The sequence below is a fragment of the Cricetulus griseus genome, chromosome 2 (assembly GCF_003668045.3).
Source record: "Cricetulus griseus strain 17A/GY chromosome 2, alternate assembly CriGri-PICRH-1.0, whole genome shotgun sequence".
Classification (NCBI taxonomy): Eukaryota; Metazoa; Chordata; class Mammalia; order Rodentia; family Cricetidae; genus Cricetulus; species Cricetulus griseus.
Window position 1 is genome coordinate 273234001 of NC_048595.1, and position 16016 is coordinate 273250016.

A 16016-nucleotide genomic window follows, 5' to 3' on the forward strand; every position below is an offset into this window, starting at 1 on the left:
AGAATTGGTATTAGCTGTATTAGCTTCTGTAAGGCAAAGGACCAGTCAACAAGACAAAACAAGAGCCCACGGATTGGGAAAATATATTCACCAAACCTACATCTGACAGAGGGATGATCCCAAAAATTTACAAAGAACTCAAGAAGCTAGTCTCCAAAACACCAAATAATCCAATTAAAAAGTGGGCTACAGAACTAACTAGACAATTCTCAATAGAGGAATGTAAAATGGCTGAAAGACACATAAGAAAGTGTTCAACATCCTTATCCATCAGGGAAATGCAAATCAAAACAACTCTGAGATACCATCTTACACCTGTCAGAATGGCTAAAATCAAAAACACCAATGATAGTTTATGCTGGAGAGGATGTGGAGAAAGGGGAACACTTCTCCACTGCTGGTGGGAGTGCCAACTCATACAGCCACTTTGGAAATCTGTATGGCGATTCCTCAGGAAAATGGGAATCAGTCTACCACAAGATCCAGCAATTCTACTCTTAGGCATATACCCAAAAGAAGCACACTCATACATCTGCTCAACTATGTTCATGGCAGCATTATTTGTAAAAGCCAGAACCTGGGAACAACCTAGATGCCCCTCAACTGAAGAATGGATAGAAAAAATGTGATACATTTACACAATGGAGTACTACTCAACCTAAAAAAAAGGCAATGTAATCTTGAAATCCGCAGGCAAATGGATGGAACTAGAAGAAACCATTCTGATCAAGGTAACCCAGTCACAAAAAGACAGGCATTGTATGTACTCACTCATATGTGGATTTTAGACATAGAGTAAAGGATTGACAGACTGCAGCCCAGGCTTCCAGAGAGACTGGTAAACAAGGAGGACCCTAAGAAAGACATACAGGGTAACCTGCAGAAGGGGAAAGGGACAAAATCTCCTGAGAAAATTGGGAGCATGGGGGGAGGAGGGAGGGAACTAGGAGAATGAGAAGGGGAGAATAGGAGGTGTGAGGAGGACATGATGGGGCAGGGAGATTGAGTTGGGGGAAGGACAGAAGAGAGCAAAATAAGAGATAATAACATAAAGGGAGACATTTTAATTTTAAAGAGAAATCAGGTACTAGGGAAATGTCTGGAGAGCTAGCTACAAAGATGACACCAACTAACAATCTAAGCAACAGAGGAGAGGCTACCTTAAATGCCCTCTCCTGATAATGAGATTGATGACTAATTCATATGTCATCACATAGCTTTCATCCAGCAACTGGTGGAAGTAGAAACAGACACCCACAGCTAAACCTTGAATTGAACTGAAATCCAGATGCAGAGGAGGACTGATGAGCAAAGGGGTCCAGACCCCCTGAATGTGGGTATCTGTGAGGAGACCTTGGAAATCTATGTGGCCTCTTGTAGTGGATCAGTACATGGAATGGTACTTAATGCTACCATAGGAAGGGACTTTAAGAGCCCATCCCACATGGAGATATACTCCCCGATCCTAGACACAATGGGGTTGGCCTAGGCCCTATCCCACAGACTATGACAGACTTTAAAGATCCCCTATGGAAGGCCTCACCCTTCCTGGGGAGCAGAAAGGGTATGGGATGGGTAGGGTGTTAGTTGGGGTGGGGGGCAGGGGAGGAGAGGAGAGAGAGAGACCTGGGATTGACATGTAAAATAATTTTCTTGCTAATAAAAAAGAAAGAAAAAGGAAAAAAAAAGTAATGTCTAAACACATGGAAGACAATTGAAAAGATCTCTGTTAAATATAAGAAGCCAGTCATAAAAGATAACATTACACCTGTTACATGATTCTTTTTAGAGCTTTATATGAAATGTATACAGCAGAAAAATTTGCATAAATGAAAGTGGATTAGTGTTTGTCTCAATCAGGGAGCATTGGGGAATGAAAGTGATGGTAAAGGGTGAGTATTTTCCCTTTTCATTTATGAGAAATTTCAATAGCCGATGGCTATATAGCCTGGTATTTGCTTATAACAATTGAAATGTGCACTTTCTACAGATGAATTCATACTATGGGAATTATATATCAATAAAGATATTTGCAAAGAGAAAAAATAAAATGCATCCCTAGACCAAATATTTTTTTAAATATTGTTTTGTATAGACATTTATCTACTTCCTTTTCTATCAGTGCCAAATCAATTTTGAAGAAAAATTACCATTTTTCAGGTCTGGGCAGCTCTTACTGACCTCATGAAATCCCAATGTCTGCATATTTATGGGACATTGATTATTTGTAAAACTTCTGTGCCACTAAGAATAGTTTTCTGAAACATAATTTGGTAGTGGCTTAGGTAATAATGTAAGTGCTGCCCTATAGTAGAAATGAGTCAGCTGAAGAATATCCCCCAAGCGATTATTGTGTACAGTTACCAAAAATGGAAGATTTCTCCACTTCCCCTTAAGTAAGATGTAGTATATAACCATTCTAGTAGATAATGATTAACTCTATCTTTGGTGATAGCTGTGAACATGCTTTTAGCTCTTTTTCCTTCTGGAGTGCAGCTGTAGTATATTATCCATCTTTGAATATATACCAATAAAATTACTAAAATGATCCATGAGTTTATCTGGCCACTATGAGAACCTTCCAACTCTCAAGACATGGTGGCTTATTGTTGAAGAATAGTGGTCAGGTAACCTTAGACCCAACTAACTCTCCTTACTTTTTGCCTTGGTGTTTTCAACAGTAACAATAGTGTCATAAATTTAATATACTTAAGTAACATCTCTATTCTGGCCACAAGTACTATCCTCTCCATAACATGCTCTTCAAGGTGATAGCCAAGGAAATAATGTGAATTTGGTGTATACAACCTGGACAAACTGTCTTCCCCTATCCATCAGCAATGTGACCTACAGGGTATATATATTCTGATTCCATGTCCTTTGTTAGTTTCCCTTTGCCTAGAGATCAGTTCACTGTCCATTGATGCCTATGTAGAGTTTATCAATATGCTGAATATGTTGGATATATATATATATATATATATATATATATATATATATGTGTGTGTGTGTGTGTGTTGTGTGTGTGTGTGTGTGTGTGTGGTGTGTGTGTGTGTGTGTGTGTGTTCCCATATCACTAGTAATTGTCATTGAGTGGTCCCCCCTCATTCACATGTATCTGCACCAGAACTCTTTGCTAATAGCATCTCTTGCTCTGGATCCATGCAAAGGTCTCTCAGACAAAGCATTTCTTTATCAGGCTTCTAGGATGGTGCTTCCTTACCAAGCATCCTTCTGCAGCAAGAAATACTTTCCTATTTACTAATGGCCTTTACGTGGAAACATTATTACAAGGGTTTCTCTACTAACCTAGGCTTGTATTATATCCTTACTACAGAGACCAATTCTGCCTAGTGACCCATGATTTTCCTGGTCAGTCTCATCCATTTGGAGTCTCCAAATCAGATGCAATTCAAATTGTATGTTCCCATTGAAACTTCCCAAATACAAAGGGAAGTATTAAAATGGTCAGAGTGTTCAGCTTCTCCTTAATTGGGTTCCAGTGTTAATTTGAGGTAGATATAGCTCAGTGATTGAAAATCAAGCTGTATTTTGAACATGTCTTTGCTTAATACTGCAGAATTACATTTTCAGTGATGGAGAGAGGTTTATAGAGAAAAAGAAGCATGTCTAATGGGTATTGAAATGCAATTTCACAGACATTCTTGGAACAGTTCCTCTAATAATATTGCTTTGCACTTAGCTAATTTATTTGCTTAATGGGAAGTTAAAAGAAAACTAAAATCAAGAAAATAAGAAATATGTCATTTCATTACATAACGCATTAATAAAACAAAATAAATATATACATATGCACATACATATACACATGCATGTATATGTATTATGTATGCACAGGAAATAGCTTCACATGGTTTGATTAAATCTTATATTTGTCAACATATAGTTGCTGTATGTAGAAATTTGCAGCTTTAATAGCTTATAATGAAATATAGATTAGTATTGAAGCGTGTTTCTGGTAAGGCTGTATTTTATGGTGTCAGTGATCCTGAGAGTTTTGGCTCATAAGGCAAAAGTTCCTAAAATCACAGGACAAAGAGTCACAATGGAGAAATGCAAAGAAATAATGTGCCCATAATGAATGCAACTATTCCAGCCTAAAAAGGGAAATAAGTATCCTTTAGAATGATAATTTTAAAGTGGAAACAAACAAAAGATAAAAGACAAATTAAAAAAAAATAACCCCAGATATTTACTTAATTGTTTTTTTGTATTTTAATTAGAAAGAAGATTAATTTACTTGTCAATCCCAGGTCCCTCTCCTTCCCCTCCTCCCCTGCTCCCCCCAACTAAGCCCTACCTATCCCATACCCTTTCTGCTCCGGGGGGGTGGGATGGGCAGGGGTGAGGCCTTTCATAGGGGGTCTTCAGAGTCTATCATATCCTTTGGGATAGGGCCTAGGCCCACCCCTTGTGTCCAGGCTCAGGGAGTATCCCTCCATGTGGGATTGTCTCCTAAAGTTCATTGCTATGTTAGGGGTAAGTACTAATCCACTACAAGGGGTCCCATAGATTTCCGAGGTCTCCTCACTGACACCCACATTCAGGGGTTCTGGATAAGTCCCATGCTGGTTTCCCAGATATCAGTCTGGGGACCAAGAGCTCTACCTTGTTTAGGTCAGCTGTTTCTGTGGGTTTCACCAGTCTGGTATGGACCCCCTTTGCTCATCAGTCCTCCTCTGCATCTGGATATCAGTTTAGTTCAAGGTTTAGCAGTGGGTGTCTGTTTCTACTTCTACCAGCTGCTGGATGAAGGCTATAGAATGGCATATAAGTTAGTCATCAATCTCATTATCAGGAAGGAATTCAAGGTAGTCTCTCTTGTGTTGCTTAGATTGTTAGTTGGTGTCATCTTTGTAGCTCTCCAGATATTTCCCTAGTGCCTGATTTCTCCTTAAAACTATAATGTCTCCTTCTATTATAGTATCTCTTATCTTGCTCTCTTCTCTTATGTATCTTTCCAAAATTATCAGTGAAAGACAGAGACTGTCATGTTTTTTCTTTTCTTTTTAACTTTTTGACATTATAACATATATATATATATATATATATATATATATATATATATGTTTGTGTGTACAGACATTCCTAAATATAGCCTGCTCACTCTGTACAATGGTAATTATAAGTATGTTTTTATGACTGTTTGGTTTTTACTTGACAGGCAATTGGTGTGCTCTTTCCTGGGGAGAGAGTCACCTCTGTTCTCAGCTTTGCTAAGTTGCCTGTAGTTCTTTGTATTGTGTTGATGCTACATGAGCTTTTTACTGAATGATTTGGCAAGAGCATTAGTGTTATCCTTGTGCAACTCACATCTGGTCGCTCATGTTGGTGAGACTTTATTGGTACAGCTTCTGATACTATGAGGAGACAATATAACACAGGAGACTCCCTAATTTTCTGGCTCTTAATATTTCTGTCTCCTCTTTCACACATCTTAGGCTTGGGAATGTTTGTAGTTGTATCCATCTGGTGTTCTACAGGTTTCCAAAGAAGGAAGGTGTTAGTATTCAGGCATCTGTATGGGCTTGCCCTTGACGCTCTGACAGGGCATGCCCACAGCTGCAGCCCTGTGCACATTCACTACAATCCCTTTTAAAAGGGCCCCTCCCACCTCCTATATATCGCTCTCCTTCTCTCTCTCTCCCCCTCCCCTTTCTCTCTGCTTCTTTGCCTGTCACTCTACACCTTCCCTGTACATCCACACATGCCTCTCTTTTCTTTTCTGGGGCTCTTGTCCACAATGGCTGGTCTCCCCTCTCCTCCCCCCCCCACTTTTCCCAATCACTTCCTCCCAATAAAAACCCTCCACCCAAGGTCTGTCATATGATGTCTCTCATGTGCCACATTTTTAAATTGCAACAGAAGGCATCTGACAGTCCTACACATCTATGAGTCCTATGAACTACATTGCTGACCATCATGGCTAGACAACTGCAGTGATGGTACATGTACCTTGGGGGTAACCAGTAGCTCTTTAATTGGAATTAAGTCTTTCTAAAGAAAAGGAAACTGTAACTACTGGTACTGGAAACCTTGCCAACTATTAAGTTCTAGTGAAGTTCTGTTGGTTTAAGGAGATTCTGTACCCACTAATTTACCAAACAAACGTAATACATAACAAAAATCTCTAAATATGTGTCCTTATTCCCACAGATCAGTGTAGTCTTCACCTCTCATCAAGGACACTTCTCTTGGTCATGTTTTGAGTTAAAAAAATAAACTAGAAAAAAATGTGAAGACATAGAGTGCAATGAATCTTCCTTAATAGAACATCAATGATTCTCCAGTGAAACAATGAAAGATTTAGATACAAGCTCTGGGAAAAACAGAGGAGCTGAGACCAGACCAACCACTTTTAGTACAAGACCAGTGAGAGTAAAGTTCTCTAATCCACTCCTTGCCCCTAGTTGCCAGGATACTGGGTAAAAAATGATCACTTTGTTGTAAATAGTATCCATAACAAATGATTTCATTAGAGTTGTTATTGTTCCTTGTGTGTTTTCATAGAAACAGATCTCAATAAATTGCATTGTCACTGAGATATACTTTTGAGCCTACATGACAGCTACAACAACAACAATTTAGTTTTGTCAACAGGCTGCTCCAGTAGCTCATACTGAGTATTATAAGTATGAAACACCAATTTGTTTTGAGACAAGTTCTCACTATTTCATTCTGGGTTACCTGGATCTCATACTGTAGAGCAAGCTATACACTAGGTTGAGATATAATTTTATAACAAAAATTTGGCATGCTATAATGCTAAAATTCATCATCATCTATATTTCTCATAGCATTTTTCCATTTCTAATTTTCTTTCATTCTGACTACCTAAAATATTGAAAATCAGCTACCAGAGTGAATAAAAACTTTATTGCTCACAGCACCTAGATTATATTTTATTCACAAAAGCATGCAAGATGTGTATGTGTTATTTATTGAATATATGTTTTATTGACCTTATTTTGTAATAAATATCTATTTATGTAACCTTTGTCATCTGCACCTATCTTATACTTTTGTGTCATTTTCCTAGTTTCTGTGACCAATTAACTAAGAAGAAGCAATTTAAGGAAAGCAGGGTTTATTCTCACTTCCACTATGAGAGGCTGTGATCCCTCACAGCCAAGAAGGAAGAGGTATCTGGTCACATTGTATCCACAGTCAAGGAGCAAGGATAGATGAATGCCAGAACCCAACTGCTTCATCCTCTTAATTCACTCAAGGGATCCATCCCTTGGAAATTGCTATTCTGTAGTTGTTTCTATTTTTATTCTTTGCTTTTTTGCTCCTTGGCGGCCTGCCACCCGGCTCCCAAAGAAATATACACACGGAGACATATTAATATTTATAAATGCTTGGCCTTAGGTTTGCATATTTCTAGTCAGTTTTTCTTAACTTGAATTAGCCAGTCTACCTTTTGTCTCTTGGCTTTTAACTTTTTCTATTTCTGAATATTGTTTCTTTGCGTCTTACTCCATGTGTGTCTGTCTGAGTGTGTGTCTGGCCCCTTCTCCCATGTCTCCTCCTCCTTCTCTTGCTCCTCAATCACCCCTTCCAGATTTCTACTATTAATTCTCTGCCTGTCTGTCCTGCCTATCCTATTTCCTGCCTTATTGGCCCTTCAGCTCTTTATTAGATCAATCAGGTGTTTTAACCAGGCAAAATAACTCAGCTTCACAGAGTTAAACAAATGCACCATAAAAGAATGCAACACATCTTTGTACCATTAAACAAATGTTCCACAACATAAACAAATAAATGTAACACATCTTAAACTAATATTCTACAACACTATTTACTTTCCCACTGGATCTTTCCTCCCAAATTAGCCTGGGAACAGTCTGTAAGGCACACCAGAAACCTGTTCCTTGCCGATTGTCAATCCAGAGGAGTTTGTTAGTGTTTATGTAGAGGGTAATTTTCAGTGATGAATTTTATGGAGACACAGGGAGGCTCTTGTCCCTAACGGGCAAAAATGTAAATCCCCTATCACAGTTTTGTGTTTCTTACTTATTTGAACTCAAACTTGGAATGTTTTCCTCTGGAATACAGAAGACAGTTTAATTGAAATTTGATCAGAAGATCAAGAATTCACCATATTGCATTGTCATCAAAGTTGATTTAAGTCAGCATATTATACATAGTCTGTTAAAGGTGGAGCAGTAGATCTAAAGACAGTTTAAACAAATACTACCTTTTAAGTTGAGTAAACATGTGTCTCCCAGAAATTAAATGGCTTTCTTAATAAAGTTGATATATTTTTGCATGTGCTTTTCTCTATTTGTGGAAATCTCATATACATGTAACAGATTCATGGACTGCAACAAAAACTTACAGTTATCAAGTTGTATTAACTTACTTCACAGATGAACATCTAATACAATCTTTCATAAATGTAACCTTTTTGATTTAAATTAGAAACAATCAGTTTTACATGTCAATCCCAGTTCCCTCTCCCCCCCTCCCCTTCCTCCCATCAACCCCCTATCCCATCCCATTCTTCTCCCTAGGGAGAGTGAGGCCTTCCATGGGGGACCCTAAATATATGTCATATCATTTGGAGCAGGACCTAGACCCTCCCCCGTGTGTCTAGGCTGAGAGAGTATCCCACTATGTAGAATGGGCTCCCAAAGTCCATTTGTATACTAGGGATAAATAGTGATCCACTATTAGAGGCCCAATAGATTGCCCAGACCTCCAAAATGACATCCATGTTCAGGGTGTCTGGAACCATCCTAAGCTGTTTTCCCAGCTATCAGTCTGCTGTCCATGAGCAACCCCTTGTTCAGTTCAGCTGTTTCTGTGGGTTTCTCCAGCCTTGTCTTGGCCTCTTTTAAAGGAAGAAATTAATGCCAAATAAGCTCATTTTAACCTTTTCACTACTTGATATGAAACTGTGCCATGACATTTTGTATTGGGGGATAGAAACACAAGATATAATATTTTCTCACTTAGACCTTGGAAATGAATGAGTGAAATCTGGGATCTGTCTGGATCTCAGAGCATTCTGACCTTAGAGACAGCTTTATCACAGTATTGGCTGCCAGCTTAGTTCTTGGGATAATAGTGTGTGTGTGTGTATTTTAAGTTGAAAAAACAAAAGCAAAGAAAGTTCATGATATAGCGATCTGTTTTTCTAGTTACCCAGAAATAAGTGAATTGGTACCAATTTTCTATGCATATATTGATTATTATATAAAAGGCCTCATAAGAGGGACAGCAAAATCCCATGGAAATTGCCTATGTCTCCTGATAAGCTTTATGAGACTTTCATGTGGTCAAATTTATCTCAACACTATATTCTTCTTTCTATTACTTTTCAAACAACAGCATAAGCTAATTAAAGTCATACTCAGCTCTTTTTACTTCAGATTTCATAGGGTTCATTGATCTTAATGGTTTGTTTTTAGAGAAAGCCCCCAGTTGAAAACTATGATGGCTGTTTCAAAGGATATCTAATTGTTTCAAATCCATGATTTTTAATGAATACTGCTCAACTAAAATATTTTATAATATAGAACTTCTGTCTATTTTTATCATATCATGTTGCTTTTATTATAAATCATAATTGCAGAGTCACAATATATGTTGCAGGAAGGTGGAATTGGCTATTGACTGATTTGATGAGTCATTGGAATATAGTTGTCATTCACAGGAACAGACTTCAGAAAACATTCTTATCCAGTCATGGATATAAATAATTTTCAGGTTCCCATCTCTATCTTCAGTTAGGTGTTTGAGATTTTGAAAATATTTATAAATTGTAGAACCTTAGGAACACATAAAAATATTATAATGATTCAATGTTCATATGAATGCATACTGTGAATATGAATCTAATCATTAACACAGCTACTAGAGATTGGAAGATGCCTCACAAATGAATGCTGTTTCAAACGTAACAGGACATTCCTTTGGAAAATATGTGAAAAGATGAAATAGAATATTAACTAGATTTAGCCTATAGCTGGTTTTCTGAATATTCAGTATGAACTTCATTCTGTGTGTCATTCAAAATGAGAGCTTGGCTCTAGATTAGTATGAATTGTCTCTTTAGCCCAAGTTGCAGGACTGACTAGAAAGGACTGGTAATTTCTTCTTGATCTGTAGAATAGCTGTTTCCCTGGAATGGAAAGAAGTACTTAAGTAATCTCTGAAGAGATGTGTGAGGTACTTACAAATATGTTAAAAATACATTTTGTTTATATGTGTGGTTGGTTTGTTAGCATGTATGTATGTATGTATGTATGTATGTATGTATATTTTATGTTCTTGCCAAAGCCATAAGAGGCCTTCAGATACTCTGGGACTAGAGTTATGGATAGTTGTTAGTTGCTATGAGGGTCCAAAATATTTTTATAACCCAAAATATCCATGTACGTTTTATGACTGCTCAATATCTTGCCCTATTCAGCAAAATAGCTTAAAATTATAAAGTGTATATTATATAGTGTACTTGCTAGTAGAATGAAGAGATGGAGTGGCTGCCAGTGTCAGTAGAATGAGGACTGAAATTCTTTTATAGATGTAACAGAAGTGAAAGAATAGAGTGAGATTGGTTGTCCATAGAAGTCTATGAAACAAAATTAACTCATACTCATCTAGTAATTTAACAAGAAGAAATTCTTACAATTGGCGAATGTTTAAAAAAAAAAAGTCAACAGTCTAATCCTTACTTAAATTACCATATATTCCATTATTAATCATATTTCTGTAATAATTTATATTTACCTGATATTGCTCAGTTGTCTCTTTTTGGTGATAACAGTTGGCAATGTGCTTTGTTTTGTGGGTTAAGGATTTTACATATGAAAGGTTATGTTCCATACCCATAGAAATTTCTGTCTCTCCTTTCTACTTTATTACTTGTAATGTTTGTATTTACTAATACTTAGTACACACTTGAGGTTGATCTATTTAAATTTTTAATGGCATTAATTTGTGATGCTTTATGTGTAATTTTAAAATGTAACTGTGAATTGAGAGCAAGACATCTAACATTTCAATAAACTTTCTCTAATGTTATCATTATTTTTTGTCTCCTCTGTAACAGCATGTGAGCAAGGTCATGTCTAATTCATTGAAAACCAAGGGCCCTGAAATCCCTGCCTCCTTATCAGATGCTCCTAGTACTTGACATTTGGGTCACACTTGACTCATTATTATCAGAAATTTTATCTAGACATTAATTTGGTAGAGGCCATACCTGTATCTATCTGTTCTGAAATACCCAGGAATATCTGGAAAATGTGCACAGAAAGGATAAGCTAATACAGCATAATGTTGAATGTCTGTCATCAGACATACAATATGACCAGGCATTTGTTCTTTTCTTCATTCTATAGGCAAATAAATGTCTTTGGTCTACTTAAAAAATCACTTAAATGAACTGAATGGCCAATTTCAAGCAAGTATATCTGACTGATTCAAAATCTTCCACTCATTTCTTCTTTCCCCGAAGAATCTAATGTTTATTCATGAATCACACAATCATATTCCTTTAGCTGCACCAACACAGCTTTTCTTTTCTGACATCAGAAGCTTGAGAAACAGAATGAGAAGCCCCAATGGAATGGGTGTGTGATCAGTAGACCCTGTTGTTCTTTTCCTTTGATAATTCTTCTTTTTGTCATACCCCAATTACTCTTTGCTCTCTTCCCTTTGCTTCACAGGATGTGCTCAAGGGACACACCATGGTGCACATGGCACAGCTCTGTCAGAAGAATGGAGTTATGGACAATGGACTCCATGTACCTGCTCATGAAGCACAACTACATGTTAAGAATAAATTGCATTACTTCATTTTGTAAGCAATAAAAGTCACCCACCATCCTTATATTTTAATGAGGATAAAATAATAATAATAACGAGTTTATCATTATTCAGTCATCAACTGAATAAATAAACAAGTCTTTGTTGAACTTTGATGATTATAATCACTGTCATTAAAAAAAGAAACCCAACACCAACAACATTTAAACTGAAAGAGGCCAGGGAAGGCAATAAAAGAGTTTTATATTTTTTTTTCTTGTTTGCTTTTGTTTTTACTTCAATAAAATGCCCAGATGAAGCTATTTTAGTGTCTTCCTTAATGTAGAAAGATGATCCAATCCTTCTATTTTAGTCATATGTATCTTCTGCTTCCATTTCGTTGCATTTATAACTTTACACATTCTAAATATTAAAATTAAAATTAAAAATTAAAAAGAGGTATCTATTGAAAATCCTTGTTTTCAAAATTTAGTTCTACAAAGTATGTCTGGAACACATGTATTAACGAAGTGAAAGATTGTCTGCCTGATAGAGGTTTTTATAGTCTCATTTTTAACACAGAAGCAAGCAAACAAAAACTTCTGGTCTTTGGAAAAAAGAAGAATATAATTTTAATTCATATTGAGTTAATTGCTAAAGGCTGGTAGCACAATTAACCAAACAGGAAGAGAAAATTTTATAGAAGGGTAATATGAATGTGATAATGTTAATAAAGTGCAATAACTTCGACTTTAATAACTTTAGTGTGATTCAGTTTTCAATTTTAGCTTTCGAATGACTCACTATTCTAATTATCACATTTTCTGCATATCAGAATTTCCCTTTTTGGGATTGTTGCTCATACTATTTCCTGATTAGCACATTTAATTTTGTCTCTTTCAAACATATAAACTCTTCCATATAACCATTTTTCCATCTGCATATTTAATTATTTGATCACTGTTTATCAACAATGCTAGCTATCAACAATTTTACATCTTTAAAATATAAGAGGATACATTCTCTCATCTTTAGGATACATTCCTCATTCACCTTACTATCCCATGTCCTCAAAACCCTGAACATACTAAATGACTATGATCCACTTTCTGTTTCAGTTTTCCTCAAGTTTATTGCTTTATATGAATTTATAAAGTTTATACTTTATATAAATTGTTTACTTATATGGATTACCAGTGTGAAAAATTATCCTTTTATAAGCGAAAGGATAAGTATTCCTTTTTTAATCTTTAAATTTATCTCTTAGATGCTTTACCAAATACTATGTTTCCCTTCTTAAAAGTTCTTTTAGGCCAAGTGTAAATATGTTTTTATTTAGTTGTAATAAAACTGCATATTAAATCAAAATCTTACACAGGCCTTCATTTATGACAAAAGATCAAACTACAGTAGCTTTGAATGGATCAGAGAAATATGTTCTGCTATATAATTTTCCACTTTTCTATGTAGCAACCTGTAAAGATCCAAAATTAGTATGAAGTTCCACAAAACACTATTTGAAAATCAGTCAGTTGCCAAGCTGAAAAGTGTTTCACAATTCCTTGGCTTATGAACCAGGAAAAAAAGAGGAAGAAAAAAAGAAAGGAAGGAAGAAAAAAGAAATGAGAAAGAAACAAATATTAGCTTTCTACTCCTGTTGCTCAACCTACTCAGCAGTGTTCTGGACCTCTGTATTCTCTCTTGCTGCTTCCCTCATATTGTAGATTATATATTCATTGGTTCCTCAGTCTCATTCAGCATGCCTTTCATTCACTGATGGTAGCTATTATTTTTACAACTTCATTAACTCTCACCAAGTTGGATATAACAAGTATGTGCCATAAGAAGAAACATTTATTAAATGGATTAACGGATAAGCCAATAGTTAATCAATTAAGTAAATGCACGAGTTACAGATCAATGAAATTCTTATTGACTAGAGGCCACGTTTTTACATTCTCATGAACTTCAACAGTGATACAAATAAGGAAATATATCCCTGTCTACTAGTGGGTTTTAGAAGAAATGAAATGTCAAGCCAGTTAGTAAAAGGTTTTACTCACTCTGGTATCTCTTATCTGATCCAAAGCCAGAAAATGTTTTATAAATACAGCAGGGATGTTTTATTGGATGAAAAATTATATAGGACTACTATCAGGCATGTCCAAAGTTACAAGTCCATTTTCAGAGAATATGGATCACATATGTGATTGATCTGTGCTGTATTGAGTCTTCCCCCTTAGCTATTGTCCATGCCTTCATTAATTTTATAATTAGTTGACTGAAGAATTAGCCAATCTGATTTTCCTTAATTTTGAATTCATGTATTCATTTATTGGTCTATGCAAATGGATATGTGTATGCATACAGAGATGTGTGTGCAGAGATGTGTATGTGGAGATCAAAGGCTAACTTGCAAAAGATAGCCCTCTCCTTCCACCATGTGGTTCTCAAGGATGCAATTCTAGTTGTTAAAGCTTGATGGCAGGAGCCCTTAAGGTTCAGCCATCTCACTGGCCTCAGAACTAAAGATTTTTCAAAGTTGATCCAGCATCATGATATGTTCCTGCCATCCAAAGGCAGAGTGTCATGTCAAAATGGGACTGTATAGAGGGATTGGAAGAGAGCATGTTACTACAGTACAGTGAAAAAGGAAAATATTCACCATTTGTAGAATTTTGAGCAGTACAATTTGTTTTCCATTTTCACTGACCCCTTTGCTTGGCCAGAAATATAAACGGTCTCTGATTCACAGACAGCTGTTAATAGTTTGTCTGAAAGGTCACGGACTTGGAAGGAACAAAGTTGGAAAATTGCAAGTCTGGGGTAGGGGTATGATACATCTTTTAGAAGGAGCACATAATTTGAAGGTATTTATATTTCATATTAATAATCTGAGGCAAAAATGATACATTGTAAAGAAAATACTCAACAACCAATTGGGTACAGTGACACACAATATGGATCTCAGTAAGATATTCTCTCCAGACTATGAAGGACTTGCTAATATAGACTAAAAAGTGAATGTATATAGTTTGACGATAGAAGATGCCAATTCTCTAAGAAATACATACTTCCTTTTACCAAGGCTGATCTTGCTGCTCCTAGCACTAAGAGCCAGGTATTTCAGTAACATGCATTGTTGCTAAACTCCAGTTATGTATCTTTACTTCAAGGGTAGCAGTGAGGCTCTAGTCTGGTTGATTAAACTGAGTCCCTTCTAAGTGAAATCAATGCCATTTCTCTTTGTATTCATCAGTTCTAAGCATGTGTTTCAGCATGCCTCCTCAACATTTTGATCAGGTTCCTTAAAATGATATATATTCCCTTGTAAAACACTTACATCACTTCTTATGAAGAAATTCTCCTTGCAAAAAAATATCATGAAGCAATTAGCATATGGCCATTTAACTCTTTCGGATTAATTCAACACTAGGAAGTGTTATGCACACAAGAAGATGAAATGGAGTCCTGAGAATTCATTTATGGTACACATTGGAAGGCAATGATTAAATCAGTCAATTGCCAGTATATTGTGCTACTTTATTACTGTCAAAATACAAGGGAAAATGAGAGGGAGTCTGTGATATTTTAACTCCTCACCTGGCTCAGTCTTTGCATCATCTCTCTGGAACACTGAATTCTGATAGTGGGGAATTAGCACTTTTACAAGGAAGAACATAACCATTCAGACTTAAACACTGACTGCATCAAACTGAAAACCGAGAATTCTACATGACCAGGTTTTTCTTCTTATGACACTGATTCACCAAATTGGAAAAGGAGGGTTTTTTATTTGTTTGGTTTTCCCAATTTGACTAATTAGTCAAGATTAGGGAAGTTACATACATTTTCAGTCATCAAAAGAGAATAAGTATGGGAGATATAAGAAGCTTCTGAGTTACTTGATTTTATAATCAATGATACAGACTACCGATACAATACATAAGGGAGCAAAGGAAGTGTTGTAGGGGACTAGATGTGATAATGAAAGTTGAAGTCCTTCCATCTAGAAAAATCTTGGCCAGATGAATTAAGTTTGTAGAATACAGAAATCATAATAGAAGGAAAAATCAAAGGATAACTACAGGATGCATCTAATACTGCTTTTTTAATTCAATAGCTTTCCGCTGATGTATCTTAAAAACTTAACCTACAATGATTGGCCCAGAATTCTGTGGAAAACAGGGCAGAATGAAATTCGTGGAAATCATCCAGCTTCTTACCACCCAAATGCT